The sequence below is a fragment of the Tamandua tetradactyla genome, chromosome 4 (assembly GCF_023851605.1).
Source record: "Tamandua tetradactyla isolate mTamTet1 chromosome 4, mTamTet1.pri, whole genome shotgun sequence".
Lineage (NCBI taxonomy): Eukaryota > Metazoa > Chordata > Mammalia > Pilosa > Myrmecophagidae > Tamandua > Tamandua tetradactyla.
The window spans coordinates 22,797,555-22,816,528 of record NC_135330.1 but is presented as its reverse complement, the minus strand read 5'-3'; the positions used below and the strand labels follow the sequence as shown (position 1 = coordinate 22,816,528).

Below are 18,974 nucleotides of genomic sequence, written 5' to 3'. Positions count from 1 at the left end.
AAATAACGCTGCTATAAGCATTGGTGTGCAAATGTCCGTTTGTGTCTTTGCCCTTAAGTCCTTTGAGTAGATTCCCAGCAATGGTATTGCTGGGTCGTATGGCAATTCTATATTCAGCTTTTTGAGGAACCACCAAACTTCCTTCCACAGTGGTTGCACCATTTGGCATTCCCACCAACAGTGGATAAGTGTGCCTCTTTCTCCGCATCCTCTCCAGCACTTGTCATTTTCTGTTTTGTTGATAATGTCCATTCTGGTGGGTGTGAGATGATATCTCATTGTGGTTTTGATTTGCATTTCTCTAATGGCCAGGGACATTGAGCATCTCTTCCTGTGCCTTTTGGCCATTTGTATTTCCTCTTCTGATAGGTGTCTCTTCAAGTCTATTTCCCGTTTTGTAATTGGATTGGCTGTCTCTTTGTTGTTGAATTGAACAATCTCTTTATAAATTCTGGATACTACACCTTTATCTGATATGTCATTTCCAAATATTGTCTCCCATTGTGTATGCTGTCTTTCTACTTTCTTGATGAAGTTCTTTGATGCACAAAAGTGTTTAATTTTGAGGAGCTCCCATTTATTTATTTCCTTCTTTAGTGCTCTTGCTTTAGGTTTAAGGTCCATAAAACTGCCTCCAGATGGACTTCCTGGAAGGTGGCGGCTTAGTAAGACGCGCGGATCTTAGTTTCTTCCCCAGGACAGCTACTAGGGGAGTAGAAACGATACAGAAAGCGCCCAAAGCCACAACAGAGATAAAAAAGACAGCGTACCCCATCCTGGAACGGCTGGCTGGCTGAGAGAAGCAGCTCGGGTGAGATCGCCGAGGCGCGCGGGCCTCACCGGGTGGGGCGGGAAGCGGCCGGAGTTGCTCCCTTCCCCCTTCCTGGGCCGGCTGGGAGAATTGGAGAGGCGGTCCCCTGAAACCAGGGCGGCTGGTGCCCACACCACGCGCGGCCCCCCGGACCAACTGAGAGAATTGGATCGGAAACCCCCAGGCCGCGGAGAACGGTGACAGGTGGGGGAGGCCCCTTCCAAACCCGTGACTCCCGGGGAGCGTGCACTCTCTCGGGCGGGCCGCTGCCGCTGGCGCCCTCCCGCCACGCTTGTCGCCCAGGGCCGACTAGGAAATTCGGACGGGCTCTTTTCTGGGCTGCGGCGACCAGCAACCCTCCCTGCGTTCGGACCCCGGGCCGGCTTAAGCTGCTTCAGCTAGCGAACCCCCCGGACGGCGAGAGTTTTCCAAAGTTTAAGGTCCCACAGCACCTTTTACTGGTGGGACCCGCAGACAAACGTGTGCCGCGAGCGCCACCTACTGGGCAGGATAAGAAAAACAGAACCCAGAGATTTCACAGGAAAATCTTCCAAACTTTTGGATCCAATACCCAGGGAAATCTGTCTAAATGCGCAGACGCCAACAGAAGATAACGGATCACGCTCAAATAATTGAAAATATGGCCCAGTCAAAGGAACAAACCAATAGTTCAAATGAGATACAGGAGCTGAGACAACTAATGCTAAATATACGAACAGAAATGGAAAACCTCTTCAAAAACGAAATCGATAAATTGAGGGAGGACATGAAGAAGACATGGGCTGAACATAAAGAAGAAATAGAAAAACTGAAAAAACAAATCACAGAACTTATGGAAGTGAAGGACAAAGTAGAAAAGATAGAAAAAACAATGGATACCTACAATGATAGATTCAAAGAGACAGAAGATAGAATTAGTGATTTGGAGGATGAAACATCTGAATTCCAAAAAACAAACAGAAACTATCGGGAAAAGAATGGAAAAATTTGAACAGGGTATCAGGGAACTCAAGGACAATATGAACCGCACAAATATACGTGTTGTGGGTGTCCCAGAAGGAGAAGAGAAGGGAAAAGGAGGAGAAAAACTAATGGAAGAAATTATCACTGAAAATTTCCCAACTCTTATGAAAGACCTAAAATTACAGATCCAAGAAGTGCAGCACACCCCAAAGAGATTAGACCCAAATAGGCGTTCTCCAAGACACTTACTAGTTAGAATGTCAGAGGTCAAAGAGAAAGAGAGGATCTTGAAAGCAGCAAGAGAAAAACAATCCATCACATACAAGGGAAACCCAATAAGACTATGTGTAGATTTCTCAGCAGAAACCATGGAAACTAGAAGACAGTGGGATGATATATTTAAATTACTAAAAGAGAAAAACTGCCAACCAAGACTCCTATATCCAGCAAAATTGTCCTTCAAAAATGAGGGAGAAATTAAAACATTCTCAGACAAAAAGTCACTGAGAGAATTTGTGACCAAGAGACCAGCTCTGCAAGAAATACTAAAGGGAGCACTAGAGTCAAATACAAAGAGACAGAAGAGAGAGGTATGGAGAAGAGTGTAGAAAGAAGGAAAGTCAGATATGATATATATAATACAAAAGGCAAAATGGCAGAGGAAAATATTATCCAAACAGTAATAACACTAAATGTTAATGGACTGAATTCCCCAATCAAAAGACATAGATTGGCAGAATGGATTAAAAAACAGGATCCTTCTATATGCTGTCTACAGGAAACACATCTTAGACCCAAAGATAAACATAGGTTGAAAGTGTAAGGTTGGGAAAAGATATTTCATGCAAATAACAACCAGAAAAGAGCAGGAGTGGCTATACTAATATCCAACAAGTTAGACTTCAAATGTAAAACAGTTAAAAGAGACAAAGAAGGACACTATATACTAATAAAAGGAACAATTAAACAAGAAGACATAACAATCATAAATATTTATGCACCGAACCAGAATGCCCCAAAATACGTGAGGAATACACTGCAAACACTGAAAAGGGAAATAGACACAAATACCATAATAGTTGGAGACTTCAATTCCCCACTCTCATCAATGGACAGAACATCTAGACAGAGGATCAATAAAGAAATAGAGAATCTGAATATTACTATAAAGGAGCTAGACTTAACAGACATTTATAGGACATTACATCCCACAACAGCAGGATACACCTTTTTCTCAAGTGCTCATGGATCATTCTCAAAGATAGACCGTATGCTGGGTCACAAAGCAAGTCTTAACAAATTTAAAAAGATTGAAATCATACACAACACTTTCTCGGATCATAAAGGAATGAAGTTGGAAATCAATAATAGGCGGAATGCCAGAAAATTCACAAATACCTGGAGGCTCAACAACACACTCTTAAACAACGAGTGGGTCAAAGAAGAAATTGCAAGAGAAATTAGTAAATACCTCAAGGCAAATGAAAATGAAAACACAACATATCAAAACTTATGGGATGCAGCAAAGGCAGTGCTAAGAGGGAAATTTATTGCCCTAAATGCCTATATCGGAAAAGAAGAAAAGGCAAAAATGCAGGAATTAACTGTCCACTTGGAAGAACTGGAGAAAGAACAGCAAACTAATCCCAAAGCAAGCAAAAGGAAAGAAATAACAAAGATCAGAGCAGAAATAAATGAAATTGAAAATATGAAAACAGTAGAGAAAATCAATAAGACCAGAAGTTGGTTCTATGAGAAAATCAATATGATTGATGGGCCCCTATCAAGATTGACAAAAAGAAGAAGAGAGAGGATGCAAATAAATAAGATCAGAAATGGAAGAGGAGACATAACTACTGACCTCACAGAAATAAAGGAGGTAATAACAGGATACTATGAACAACTTTACGCTAATAAATACAACAATTTAGATGAAATGGACGAGTTCCTGGAAGACATGAACAACCAACTTTGACTCAAGAAGACATAGATGACCTCAACAAACCAATCACAAGTAAACAAATTGAATTAGTCATTCAAAAGCTTCCTAAAAAGAAAAGTCCAGGACCAGATGGCTTCACATGTGAATTCTACCAAACGTTCCAGAAAGAATTAGTACCAATTCTCTTCAAACTCTTCAAAAAAATCGAAGTGGAGGGAAAACTACCTAATTCATTCTATGAAGCCAACATCACCCTCATACCAAAACCAGGCAAAGATATTACAAAAAAAGAAAACTACAGACCAATCTCTCTAATGAATATAGATGCAAAAATCCTCAATAAAATTCTAGCAAATCGTATCCAACAACACATTAAAAGAATTATTCATCATGACCAAGTAGGATTCATCCCAGGTATGCAAGGATGGTTCAACATAAGAAAATCAATTAATGTAATACACCATATCAACAAATCAAAGCAGAAATATCACATGATCATCTCAATTGATGCAGAGAAGGCATTTGACAAGATTCAACATCCTTTCCTGTTGAAAACACTTCAAAAGATAGGAATACAAGGGAACTTCCTTAAAATGATAGAGGGAATATATGAAAAACCCACAGCTAATATCATCCTCAATGGGGAAAAATTGAAAACAGGCATTTTAGGGCAATAAATTTCCCTCTTAGCACTGCCTTTGCTGCATCCCATAAGTTTTGATATGTTGTGTTTTCATTTTCATTCGCCTCGAGGTGTTTACTAATTTCTCTTGCAATTTCTTCTTTGACCCACTCGTTGTTTAAGAGTGTGTTGTTGAGCCTCCAGGTATTTGTGAATTTTCTGGCATTCTGCCTATTATTGATTTCCAACTTCATTCCTTTATGATCCGAGAAAGTGTTGTGTAAGATTTCAATCTTTTTAAATTTGTTGAGAGTTGCTTTGTGACCCAGCATATGGTCTATCTTTGAAAATGATCCATGAGCACTTGAGAAAAAGGTGTATCCTGCTGTTGTGGGATGTAATGTCCTATAAATGTCTATTAAGTCTAGCTCATTTATTGTAATATTCAAATTTTCTGTTTCTTTATTGATCCTCTGTCTAGATATTCTGTCCATTGATGAGAGTGGGGAATGGAAGTCTCCAACTATTATGGTAGATGTGTCTATTTCCCTTTTCAGTATTTGCAGTGTATTCCTCACGTATTTTGGAGCATTCTGATTCAGTGCGTAAATATTTATGATTGTTATGTCTTCTTGTTTAATTGTTCCTTTTATTAGTATATAGTGTCCTTCTTTGTCTCTTTTAACTGTTTTACATTTGAAGTCTAATTTGTTGGATATTAGTATAGCTACTCCTGCTCTTTTCTGGTTGTTATTTGCATGAAATATCTTTTCCCAACCTTACACTTTCAACCTATGTTTATCTTTGGGTCTAAGATATGTTTCCTGTAGACAGCATATAGAAGGATCCTGTTTTTTAATCCATTCTGCCAGTCTGTGTCTTTTGATTGGGGAGTTCAGTCCATTAACATTTAGTGTTATTACTGTTTGGGTAATACTTTCCTCTACCATTTTGCCTTTTGTATTATATATATCATATCTGATTTTACTTCTTCTACACTCTTCTCCACATCTCTCTCTTTTGTCTTTTCGTATCTGACTCTAGTGCTGCCTTAGTATCTCTTGCAGAGCTGGTCTCTTGGTCACAAATTCTCTCAGTGACTTTTTGTCTGAAAATGTTTTAATTTCTCCCTCATTTTTGAAGGACAATTTTGCTGGATATAGAATTCTTGGTTGGCAGTTTTTCTCTTTTAGTAATTTAAGTATATCATCCCACTGTCTTCTTGCCTCCATCATTTCTGCTGAGAAATCTACACATAGTCTTATTGGGTTTCCCTTATATGTGATGGATTGTTTTTCTCTTGCTACTTTCAAGATCCTCTCTTTCTCTTTGACTTCTGACATTCTAACTAGTAAGTGTCTTGGAGAGTGCCTATTTGGATCTATTCTCTTTGGGGTGCGCTGCACTTCTTGGATCTGTAATTTTAGGTCTTTCATAAGAGTTGGGAAATTTTCAGTGATAATTTCTTCCATTAGTTTTTCTCCTCATTTTCCCTTCTCTTTTCCTTCTGGGACACCCACAACACGTATATTTGTGCGCTTCATATTATCATTCAATTCCCTGAGCCCCTGCTCGAATTTTCCCATTCTTTTCCCTATAGTTTCTGTTTCTTTTTGGATTTCAGATGTTCCATCCTCCAGTTCACTAATTCTAACCTCTGTCTCTTGAAATCTACCATTGTCGGTTTCCATTGTTTTTTTCATCTCTTCTACTGTATCTTTCATTCCCATAAGTTCTGTGAATTGTTTTTTCAGACTTTCCATTTCTTCTTTTTGTTCATCCCTTGCCTTCTTCATGTCCTCCCTCAATTCATTGATTTGGTTTTGGATGAGGTTTTCCATTTCTGTTCGTATATTCAGAATTAGTTGTCTCAGCTCCTGTATCTCATTTGAACCATTGGTTTTTTCCTTTGACTGGGCCATATCTTCAATTTTCCTGGTGTGATTTGTTATTTTTTGCTGGCATCTGGACATGTAATCAGATTTCCCTGAGTGTGAGACCCAGCAGGTTGAAAGACCTTCCTGTGAAGTCTCGGGGCTCTGTTTTTTCTTATCCTGCCCAGTATGTGGCACTTGTCCGTCTGCAGGTCCCACCAGCAAAAGAGGTTGTGGCTCCTTTAACTTTGGAAGACTCTCGCTGCTGGGTGTGTGGTGGAGACAGAGGAAAGGTTGTAGGCTGGTTTTAATGGCTTCAAATTGTGAAGTTCTGGGATCTGAATTCCTTGAGAGAGGGATTCCACCTGAGTTGTGTTTCACCCCTCCCGTGGGGAAGGTTCAGGTGGTAGAGAGCCCTGAAAGCAGACTGTTTCTGCGTTTGGGGCAGTTGCAACCTGTGTAATCCCGGTGCTGAGTCCAGAGGCAACCAAGCCTCCATAGAAACAGTCGCAGAAGGCTCTGTTTCACCCCTTTCCTCTTTTTCAGTTAGCCCAATAGGCGACTTCTGCCTTGATCAGTTTCGCCTGAGCTGGGGGCCTATTTTTAGTAGTCAGAATTTGTTTATTAATGTCACTATTGGTGTTGTGTTGGACTTAGTCCCTGCTACTGTTGGAGACTCTTTCCTTTCCCTCCGGGAAGCCGCCTGTGGGGGAGGGGTGCCAGTCGCCAGCCGCCGCGGATTGGGGAACTCGCTGATCCGAGACTCGCGGCCTGTCCGGGAAGCCGCCCACGAGGGAGGGGTGCTGGCCGCCGGCCGCCGCGGCTTGGGGAACTCGCCTCTCCGAGACTCTCAGCCCTCCGGGAAGCCGCCCGTGAGGAAGAGGCACCGGCCGCCAGCCGCCGCAGCCCGGGGAAGCGCGCACTGCTCAGGGAACTCACCGCTGCGGAGTCTCACAGCCGGTCCAGCTGGTCCAGATTGGGGTATGCTGTGTGTCCGGTCTCTTTTGTGGCTCCAGGAGCTGTTCTGTACTGTTTCTGGTTATTTAGTAGTTGTTCTGGAGGAGGAACTAAGACACATGCACCTTACTAATCCGCCATCTTGGCCCCTCTCCTCTTGTTCCTGTTTTTGAAGTTGTGTATGCTTAGGTGAACCTCTTCCTGAGAAGCTAAACCTTTGACCTAGGCAGCTCCCAAGTGACCCCTACAACCGAGCTCCCCAAGCGCTGAGGCCACAGAAGGGAGATTCTTACCCATCTCTCCTTCTACTAAGGGACCAGTACAGGGTTTACTTTCCACTTCCTTTGCTACCTATGATTTATTACCTTATCTTGTGTCCTTAATCTTTTCTCAGAGTAGAACAAGATGACACTTATTGGGCAGGGGCAGGGGCAAGATTCAACTCTTGATATCCAGTTGATCTCCTCAGGAGGTGCTAGAGAATGGTACAATATCTTGGGTGAAGGGAAGTAGTAGTAGGGAAGAAAATGTTCTAACAGCAGAAGTATACTTCTCAAGGCATTCAGTTCAGCCAAGTTCTTGACATGATATCTCCAAAGGAGAATGAAATATAATTCATTAAGTATTGTTATGTACCGAACACTGTGCTAGGTACTTTACATACATTTATCTAATTAACTCATTAAGGCAATCCTGCAAGGTAGAAATTATTATTATTCCTGTTTCTGAGCTGTGGAAACCAAGATTTGGAGATGTCAATGAGGTTCCCAAGGTCTCATAGCAAAAATGCTAAGATTCAAACCCAGGCCTCTGTCTAACTCCAAATCTGCTGATTTTCCATGGCGCTTATGTGCTTCTCTCTGTAGAAAACAAATGTGTTGGTATCACTTCTTATAGGTAATCCCCAAGTTTTCCTCTTCTACAGATCTAGTTTGTCACTTTCCACTACTCTTGGCCAAGTCAAGGTCAAGTCAGTAAGTATTTTTCAGGGGAGACAGTATATAGTATCAACTCCAAGTAGAACTATATGTAGTTAGAGTAGTCACTGCAGTTATTCCCAGGAGAAAAAGCAAGAACAAGAATCATAATATCTTTTTTTTTAACTTTTTTTTGTTGTATAATATAACATGTATACAAAGCAAAGAAAGAAAAAGGCAATAATATTCAAATCACTCTTCAACAAGTAGTTACAGAACAGATCCCAGAATTTGTCATGGGCTACTATTCTGTCATCTCAGATTTTCCCTTCTAGCTGTTCCAGAACACTGGAGGCTAAAAATAATATATGTATTTATTTTTTATCATCATAATCGACTTTTTTTTTCTTTTTTGTAAAAAATAACATATATACAAAAAAGCAACAAACCTCAAAGCACACTGCGACAATCAGTGTAGAATATCTTCATTTAATAATTTCAAAGTATTTTGTTTATCTATTGCTGCATAATAAGCCACCCCAAAACTTAGTGGCTTAAAAAAATAATCCTGTTGTTATCACTCACAATTTTGGAGTTGACTGAATTGACTGAGCTCAGCTAGGTGGCTTTGTTGCTCCGTGTGATGTTGGCTAGGGCTACAGTACCCTGGGGATTTGTCCAAGCTAGACTGTTCGAAGTGGCTCATTGACATGTCTACATCTTGGCAGATGAGAATTAGAAGAATGGCTTAGCTGGGACCGCAGAGGTGCGCTTTCCTTTCATGTAGGCTCTGAGCTTCTTTTTCTCCACATGGAAGTCTCTGAGGTGCTCTCTTCAACAGAGAACCAGACGTCGTATGTGACAGTTCAAAATTCCTCAAAGCAGAGCTACCAGGCCTTCTTCAGGCTTACATAGAAAACTGACGCAGTGTCCTATACACCACACTCTTGGTTAAATGAGTCCCAGGCAAACCCGTATTCTGTGTAAGAGGGGATTATCCAGTGCCACAAATACCATATGATGTGGCTCACAGGAACCATCCTTAAGATTAACTGCCACATAGAGCTTATTAAGGAAGAGTAATGAAAAAAAAAATGGGCAATATGCTGCATATTAAATATTGTGATTTATCAATAGAGAACTAAGTGGAGAAGTAGTCCTAAAGTACTTTATAAGCAAAGAGTAGGAAGATTTTTAGGATAATATTTAAGTAACGTCAGTGAAAAGGACTTAGGCACATACAATATATTTATTCTTTGTAGGAAGCAGAGTCTTCAGGAGTCAAGTAAGACTGCTTCCTTAGATCAGTGCTGATGACAACATAGATCAGTTGCTTAAATATAAATTAAGAAACTTAATAAGGCATCAGTTTCACTAGTACCATATTCCATGCCCTTGTTCTCCCTAAGCTATAACTGGTATGATTTTGTGCAGTCATTGAAGTTGGGGTGGATTTTTCACTCCTTTAAGATATTATCTTTAAATTTAAATAGACAAATAAATGCTCAAAACCAAAACAAAACAGAAACCTTGCACAACTCACTAAAAAACAAAGTGAATTTCTGTTCTGTTTGGGTTCAATAGGATTATGTTTTGCATTTAAGTACCAAAAACTATTAGGTAATATAAAATCAACATTATATAATTTACCCAGGTATTATCAATAATGCTTATCCTAAAAAAAAACTAGCATTTATTATTTTAATTAGATTTTTTGTGTAGAAGTATGAAACATCTCACATGGCAGATAGACTTGTGGCCAAATATCTTTTCTTGTATATGCTCAGCATGATATTTACTATCAATGGGAAATTTTGTATGTTGTTACCAGCTAGAGATATTTGTGCTATTTAGACATAGCATGATTTTGATCATGGATCAGCACACCACAGCTTGTGAACCAAATCTGGTGCTCCACTGGGCTTTGTAAATAAAGTTTTATTGGAATGCAGCCAAGTCCATTCACTACCATAATGTCTATAGTTGCTTTAGTGCTACAGTAGCAGAGTTGAGTAGTTATGACAGAGTTTGTAATGGTTTGCAAAGCCTAAAATACTTACTGTTCTGTCCTTTAAGAGGAATAAGTTTCGTGATTCATGCTTTAGATGATCAATTAGGCCATTTATTAGTATTTAAATTCCATAAGAGTCTATTTTTTTGTTGGTTGGTTAATTGGTGGCATAAGGTTGGAATACTAAGGTCACAGAGTGGGCAAGTGGGGATGTAAGGAGGAGGGTCAAGGAGTTGCAGTGTGAGCAAATGGAACCACATGTGTAGAAACCCAGAAATGTGACATAAAATGGAGTATTCGGGTAATATTATTTGAAATTAGAGTGATAGGGTTTAAAATCTGAAGAGAACACATGGTTATGCTAGAATTTGTAATAACAAAATTGGGTCCAGGTTGTGATGGGTTGTGTTTTGTTTCTAAGTAATAAATAAGGTAAGATAACTCTAATGGCAGTATGGAGAATGGAATGGCAGATTATAGGTAGAAAACTGATTCCTCCTGTTTCTACTTGGATTTGTCATAAGCATCTCCAGTTTTACAAGTCCAAAATGGAACCAGCTTGCCTTTCTCCCAATGCACGTGCACACACATACACACACACACACACACACACGCATAGGCAAGCAAATTCTTCCCTTCCTTTCAATAAATGGCAAAAACAGCTACATTATTAAAGCCAGGATCCTCAAAATCTTCTTGCCCTCCACATCTAATTCTAAGATTGTGCCTCCAAAATGCATTTAGAGTCTGCCTGCTTCTTTCCATCTTTACTGCCACATTATCCCTTTCCTTGTCCTCTACAACGGCCTCCAAAATGGGTTTCTAATCTCATTCATTTATTAAGTCTCCTAATTTTAATGTAGATAACGTTGCAGGCACTGTTCTAGGAACCAGGGATTCAGTGCTACCCTGAAGCCCAATGCTCCAATTCCAGTCTACTCTCTATTATTCTACCACAGCCAGGCGTATCTTTTTAAAGCATAAACCAAATCATGTCATTTTCCTTCATAAAACATTTAATGGCTTTTTATTTTACTAACAATGCAATCAAATTCCTTTCAAAGTATGATCTGGCTTTTGTCTTCCCTGTTCTTGTTTCATGCTACTCTTCTGCACATTTACTAATTTCAGTCACATTGGCTTTTCATTCTGACATTCATTCTTTTGTTTTATTTCACTTCTTCCCTTGATCATACCAAACTTATACTCATCTTAGGGCTTTGCTGCTTTCTAATCTTCCTGTCTTGAATGCTCATTCTATGAACTGTCATTTGGCTGCTATTTCTGGTATTCCAGAGCTCAGCATAAATATCATCTTCTCAGAGAGGTCTTCCTTGACCATTATTTTTTTCACAGCACATGGATGTCAAAGTTGAGGTCTCAAAAAAACTCTTCACTAAAATACAAAGCACTAATAGCATTGTATAGGTCTTTTTAAAAATATGCTGGTATTGTTGCTGTTGTTTTTTAAACTAGAATGTAAGCTCCCGTAGGAGTTGGGTTCTTATATATCTTATCATTAAGCTTTATTCCTGGTACTTAGTACCTAGTACATTAGTATAATTCAAAAATAAAAATGTTAGAAATGACAAAAAGAGTGATATAAGTGATCTCCAAATTGATACAATTCTTTACAAGCATTGTAAAATATTCCTCTTCTTTAATATTCCCTTGCGTTTTCTTAATTCTAATATTAATCGCAGTGAACTAGAATGTTAAACCTCAATGTTTTCTACTATTATTTATCTTTAAGAAACTGAAAGTGTGTAGGAAAGAGAATGCAACTAAATTGAGGACTTGCACAAAATCCTCTCAAATCCTTTTCAGCTCTTCATTTCTGTGATTCTGATTTCCCAAACTATTCAGTTAATTTTCAGTTGATCTAACCAGAAGAGCCAGTATTCAAAAATTCCCTTCAATTTTATTGTTGTGCTGTAATTGATTTAAAGATCAGTTGTCATCAGAAAGTCCATTCTGTGCTTGCAAAGGGACTCTGGAACATTCCCTCAGGAGATCTTTTAGGCAGCTTCAGAGTTTGTTTTTGTTTTTTCAGTATCAACCCAGGCATATCCCACTGAAGGGAAATCATTCCCACTGTGTTAGGGGAGCCAGAGGTCCCAGGCGGTGGACACAGGACCTGCTAAAGAAAACATCACCGAAGCTAGCATTAATTAGCTCCCTTGGTAATTTGGTCAAAAGGGTAAGAATTGAGTAAATCAATGAAGATAGATCTCAGCCCAGACTCATAAAGGAGAGGACAAGGTCAGGCTAAAATGCTTAGCCTGGTGAAGCATAAGGACGTTAACTGACCAAGGACAGGTGGTTCTCAGTCCTCACATAGGGAAGATTTTCTTTCTGGAACTGTTTGATATGACTCCCTTCTTCTTAAACAGTATTCAGTATGTTTTATGTATCTGTATTGGAGATCCCTAAATTCAGGAAATGTATTTAATATAAATGACCCTAGTGTTAGAGAACTGCACCCACAACCCAGGAACCTCAGCTGAGCTACTTACCGTTTTACTTTACCAAGCAGAGTGGTAGAAAGTATAACACACATAGTTAAAATCAAGTGACTGGACTCAAATCCTAACTCCACTTCGTGGCTAGCTATGGGACCTAAACTTCAGTTTCCTCTACTGTCAGACAGATAATAGTGCTAGATCAGTGAGTACTATATTAAACGGGACATGACTGTAAAGCACTTAGAACAGTACTATTAATACCAATATGTTATTGTTATTGTTATTTGTATCAGTTAAGAATTTGGCTGCTAGAATCAGAAATATCAAAAATTTAAAAATTAGAGGTTTTCATCTTGTTGTGTAACAGGGAGTCAGGAGGTAGGAAATGGCAGGCACTGGTTCAGCCGCTCAAGATTCAGACCTGAGATCTCTTCAATAATTGCCTTTTGAAACTTTTTGGTTGCCTCTTGGTTCCAAGGTGGCTATTCAGTCTCTAACATCAAGTGCTCATTCCAGGCAGGAACTTTCCTATAAGCTCCAACCAATAACTTTTGCTTTTACAGCATTGGTCAGAAATGAGTCACATGGCCACCCACGCCCATAATAGAGTCTGGGCACTCTACTACGCCATCCCACAGCCCCCCAAAATCAAGTGTCTTTATAAAGGAGAGGGGGAAAACGAGTATTGGGTTGGCACTGGCCATCTGTACCACATGATTTTCAATGTCGTTATTATTTTTGTTGTTATTATTATTATTATCCTTAAATACCACCATCTTTCTTTTCTATAAATGTCCCAGAGATGGAATCTATAGAAAGAGAATATCTCCCTGTTTTAAACATTAGTCTTGAAAATGGCACCTAGCAGGAATATGCCAGTAGGAAACACCTTATATGTTAAGTGGTTGGGTTCTATGCCTGACCTTTGAAGTTAACTTTCTGGTGGTGGTTTAAGATAAATTATCTGGACTTTTGATGAGGTCAAGACAATCGGAATGCTCAAAATAAAGCTACACCCAAGAAACAAGGTAGATAATCTAAATCTTTAAACTGATAAGACTTTAACTGTTTTATGCTATTCCGGAAACTTAAAGCACTTTCAGGTTATTTACAGGTCACTTATATTGTCATGTGAAAATAAATTAAGACTAATTCATGATAGAAAGAGTATTTTTCTGAAGCTTGTCTCTGTCATATTTTCCAGAAATTCTGGAAACTTTATTCACTTTCCTTTTTCAAAAGTAGTATAGCCATTCATTGCTTACTTCTCCAGAAATTCCCCTAGAAATTCCCCCTTTACTGCCTTAGATTGTTCATTGCAAACCAACCATGGTCTTTTCTGGCCTAGGGACAGAGTCCTTTTCATTCTGTTCATGAATGAAAGTGTTTGTTATTGTTATATCAATATGGTTGGCAGGAAGCAGTGAAGGAGATTTTGAGAGAAAGCCTCTTTTTAATCTATAGCCAACTTGGGGAAAGAGTCAGTGATAAAGTTGTGAAAAGAAGAAAAATAGAGAACACATGATGCAGACAATTAATTATCAAATGTTATTGTCTGCTGTGTGTGAAGAAATCTGGAGTACAGAAAGAAATAAAAGGACATCCCTTAAATTTAAGGAATTATAGATGTGAAAGAAAAGACATTTCATGAAGTAAAGTCCTTTCTCTGCTTTTGACCAACAAGGAAGGAAGCCTTAGCTGGAGCCAAGAGCATGCTGGTTTTAGCAAGCTATCTTTTCGGGTTTTATGAAAGCCAGTCCAAGAAGATTACATGCGATACAGTGGGAAACAGAACAGTGGAGGTTTTGAGCTGGGGAACAGTTAGTATTCACATAAGCAGCTTTGTGCAGTGGTGCTGGTGTTGGGTGAGGCACAGGAAGGGTAGGGGAGCTTACATGGCTTCTTAGCATTAGCTAGCAAACCCGTTTCTTTCTCCTCCTGCAGCCTTCTCCCCAGGTCACTATCTATCTACCACTAACATTGCCTTCTCATCTCAGAGCCATCATCCCCATTCACTTTATCCAGGGACTGTGTAACAAACTCTTTAATTAACCACATAATAAGAAACTTGGAATTTCATTCAAATCTTTTCAGCCCGGGATAACATTTTTGCTAGTAGCAGCAAGGAATGTTATGTTTAAAAACATGGCAACTTCTTTTTAAAACATTGTTATCAAGGATGAAGAGTATTCCTTTAATATTGCCAACTTTTCCTTCAAAAGGTCTTATCAGGAGATAAACCCCAGCAGCCAGGCTCCATCTCAAGTGTAGCTCACACAGCATAGGCTGAACTTGAAATACTAAACAGTTTTCTGTCCTCAGGCAAGTTATTATTTCTTAAAAACCTTGCTCTCCTCAGCTGAAAAATGAGAATGATAATATCTACCTCATAAAGTTAATTCTAAGGATTGCATGTAATAGTCTGATTAAAGCACTTGGTATGAAATTTATAGAGAGGGCGCCTGCATCTTTAGTTATATTAGAGAGAAAGTATTTATTTCTCATAAAGAGAAAAGCCAGCACTACACTATTCTGATTGAGAAGTAATTACCTTCCCGCTTTAAAATGGAAGTTGCTCTCATTAGTGTGTGGAGGTAGAGTTGTCAAGAGGTCTTTAGAAGAGAACTTTGAAGATATTAGGTCTTCAAATGTTCAAGAACAACTATACTCTAATTAAAAAAAAAGCAGATCTTACTCATCTTTGAATTATCGTAGATGGGATGTGCTCACTATGGTAGTTAAATAAATGGTTAGCAGAAGAAGGGAGGAATGGAAGTCAGTATAGTTTAGTCCATTTAAGATATTTAAAAGTGGGAAGATAAAAATTCCATGAGAACAGGGACCTTGTTTGTCTTGACACTCGCCTTCCCAATTCATGGTCATTGCTAGGACCTACAGGAGAAATTTGCAAATGAAAGAAAAGAAGAAAAGCCAGCTCTAGGCAGAGATTTCTCTTCACACCATCTTTTGTTTTCTTTTAGTAAAACCTCAAAGTATCCATTCACCTTATACTATTATCTTGAAGCCCAGAGGCACAAATGCAGAATCATTAGAATAACTCATGGCCTGTTCCTCACCCACTGGCCACTTTAGGACCCCTTGCTCCTTACCAAACAGAGTAGGTCCTACATTGCATTCCTGCAGGTCTGTTCTGTGCACCTCCGTAAATTAATAATTTAATTACCTTAAATCCCTATAACTGGTTATGGGCACTAAAGGACCACCTTTGGCAAGGAATACATAGGAATGAAATATTTGAGCCTTTCAAACCATTAAAACCAAAGGACTGAGCCAATGATGACTATCAGGCATTGTGGTGGCTGAATAGGTGGGTTTCAGATTGCCCTGCACACCTCCTACCTGGTCTATAGAGGTCCAAAACTAGAGCAAGATCGTTGTTTCCTTAGAACCAGTAGCTCGTTATATACAGCCTGTAAGACTCCTGATTTTATGAGGTTGTTTTTAAACTCTTTTTGTTGAGACAAGCTGGACACAGTACGTCACCGTTTCCTTATAATATGAGCCTTTTCTCAGGATATGTGCTTTGTGCGTGGTTTACCTTAATGACACATGTAATCCCTCAGAACAGACTGATAATGAAAATCTCTAGGAGGAAAAAATACAGAATTAAAATATGAACCAAGACATCTGCTTTAATCCAACCCTTGCTGTTTCACACTGAGAAGGATATGAGTTTTCATTGGAACCATCAGTTGGAAAAATAATAGGTCCATCTATCTCTTCAGTTCCTGATCAAGTCATCTTTCCCCCTATGGACACTACGGGACTGCAGATAACATCTGCCTGGCTATGCTAGCCGCCTCCTAAAAGAGGAAAGGAGAGTCCTGCTTTCTCTATTGAACTTGAGGCCAGGATCAGGTTACTCACTGGCTTAAAACTTTTCTTGAATGTTCCTTGGACACTTTCCCTCTCTATTCATCAGGTCCTTAGTCCCAGATTTTCAAGGTAACCTCATTTGGTTCTCCGCCACAAGCCAAATATACACTGGTATCAAAGTGCTACTAATCCTTTCAGAAGCCAGGACCATGAGCAATCGTTCAACTCTGAAAGATTCTGTAACTAGATTTTCATCTCTGATCACATATAATGTTTTTCATTTGGAGTTGGAGCAGGTCCCTCTGGCATTAAGTGCAGCTTGAGCAAACAGGGCATACTATTGTTCTAAAATTGATAGTAAATTAGGTTTTGCCCAAAAGGTACAGAACAGAAAACCTTGACTTCTGTTAATACTGTAGTGGTCAGTGATTTATCACTTTAATCATTTTTACCATATCTGAATTCCACTTGAAATATGATTTACTAGCTTTCTTTAAATCTATTGTGATACTTGAATAAATTTATTTTATTGCCATCAGTGAATAACTAGTATCATTCTGTCCTTAGAAGATAATAAAAATAAATGAAAATGAGGGCAGTGCAATGGTAGCTCAGTGGCAGAATTCTTGCCTGCCATGCCAGAGACCCAGGTTTAATTCCCGGAGCCTGCCCATGCCAAAAAATAAATAAATAAAATGAAAATGAAAGTTATTGAATTCTAAGTAGATATTGTTGCTTGCCACAGGTTCTGAGCCAAAATCTGTCTTTATTTGAAAAGAAAAATAAAAAATAACTGGGGTTAAAGACTTGAGAGTATAGAATAGATTTAAAGGAAATTGAGAATTCTTGTTCTCTCTATTCAGAAAACTATTCTAATGCTTTTAATTCTACATAGTACTCAACCCACCTTTGGGAAAGACTACCATAGAAAAACGTATTCCTTTTATAGTCTGTATGTTTGGTTCGCTGCCCTTCTGTGAAAACCCCTTTCTAAGTAGATGACACTGTTTGTTCTAAACCAAGAAATATGTCAGATAATGAGAGGGAGTAAACTGATGATCCAAGAAGGGAAAGACATAAATGTATAGAGCCAGGAATGCCAGAAATATGCAAGTGTTTAACACTAGAATGTGAGCTCCAGAGGAAAGAAGACAGGCAATCAATAAATACTTGCTGAGTCAAAGAACACAAACCACATTCCCCAGTCTCCTAGTGAGGATATAAGCCAAGGATCATGAATGGGGGATGGGTTGGCTGGCACCATCTGGAAAGGTGACAGGATCACGAATTTGGTCAGAATCTTGAAGGAAATGATAGGCAGAAAGCTGGTGCATGCGCACGCACACACACACAATGGCTCAGAACAGAGGATACACAGTATTTGCTAAAGAGGTGGGTTAAGTCTGTCTGATGAGGGTCATGACCTGAGTCTCAAAATCCTCCAATTTGTATACATGCTCCCCTTTCCTCAAACCCAGCCATCCCCTTCTTGTTAACAAACATCAAACATTTAAGACTAATACACAGCCTGCAAAATGAGCCAATGTTTCAGTAAGACAAACCATCTTCTGTTATATGAATAACTTCCATTTCCAGAAACATGTGGATTCCTTTTTGAGAAACCCAGCTTTATGTAGGCGTGTTATTTATGGATTTTCCTATATTGTCTCAGTTGGTAAGATGGACTCCTGAAAACTTTGTAGCTAACAGTTGTGCCATTCTCCAGATTTCCGTTTGCTATTTTTGTTAAATGGTGTTACTGTTCTTCTGGTATTAATTTGTCATCATACCCTTTTTTTAAAGTTTAAACAAGAGAATCAGGTCAGCAGCATTATAAGTGGGGGGCAATAAGGTGGGAATTCAGGCTGTTCCTGGCACTTCATAATTAGTTGCACTGTCACACAAATGTCCATGGCCTCTGGGTCTGTCTCTCTCTGAGAGGGGAGCTTCCCTGAAGAGACGGTTCAGCCCAGATTTCTCAAAACTCGCCTGAAGGCAAGAGGGATTTGCCTGAGCTGTGGCTGCACAGGCTTTGTCAGAGGTTTCCATGTTCAGAAATATGATGCCATGTATTTAGTTTGAGTATTTCCCAGGTCAGATAGTGATACTGAAACTTCAGCTCAATTATAAAAATCTAGTATGCCTGGAAAATCTTTTTCACCTCATTTTTGTCTTCTTTCACACTAAGGCTAACTGTTAAATATGGACAAATAAGGACTAAGCCCAAACCGTGAGCCAAAAAGCAAAGTATGGACCTTGTTCATTTACTGTACCTCAAACCTAACTTCATTTTTTTTTATAACTGAACTGTTAACTTTTGACTTTTTTAAATAGACATACCTAATGAAGAACTAGCATGAACTAAAATTTCATGTTTTCTAAAGTGAATGAAGGAGAACTTCAAAATAGTTCTATAATTGAACTTCAAGTAAACTAAAATTTCGCTGGTTGAGTCTCTGCCTCTGATGAACTGACGTGTCTCTTTGGGAAGGTCTGTGCTTTGGTTTTCAAGTGTCTGGATTCCTTAGCAAGCTCTTGGCCTCTGTTGTGTGGAAAAAAGCTGAGCTTCCATAAA

General features: G+C 39.1%; 1 protein-coding gene across 2 annotated transcripts in view; it reads left to right on the top strand.

Moving 5' to 3' along the window:
- NME7 (NME/NM23 family member 7) overlaps positions 1-18,974 on the top strand; it is a 331,620-nt gene that overhangs the window by 312,023 nt on the left and 623 nt on the right. The gene's annotated exons all lie outside the window — the stretch shown is intronic.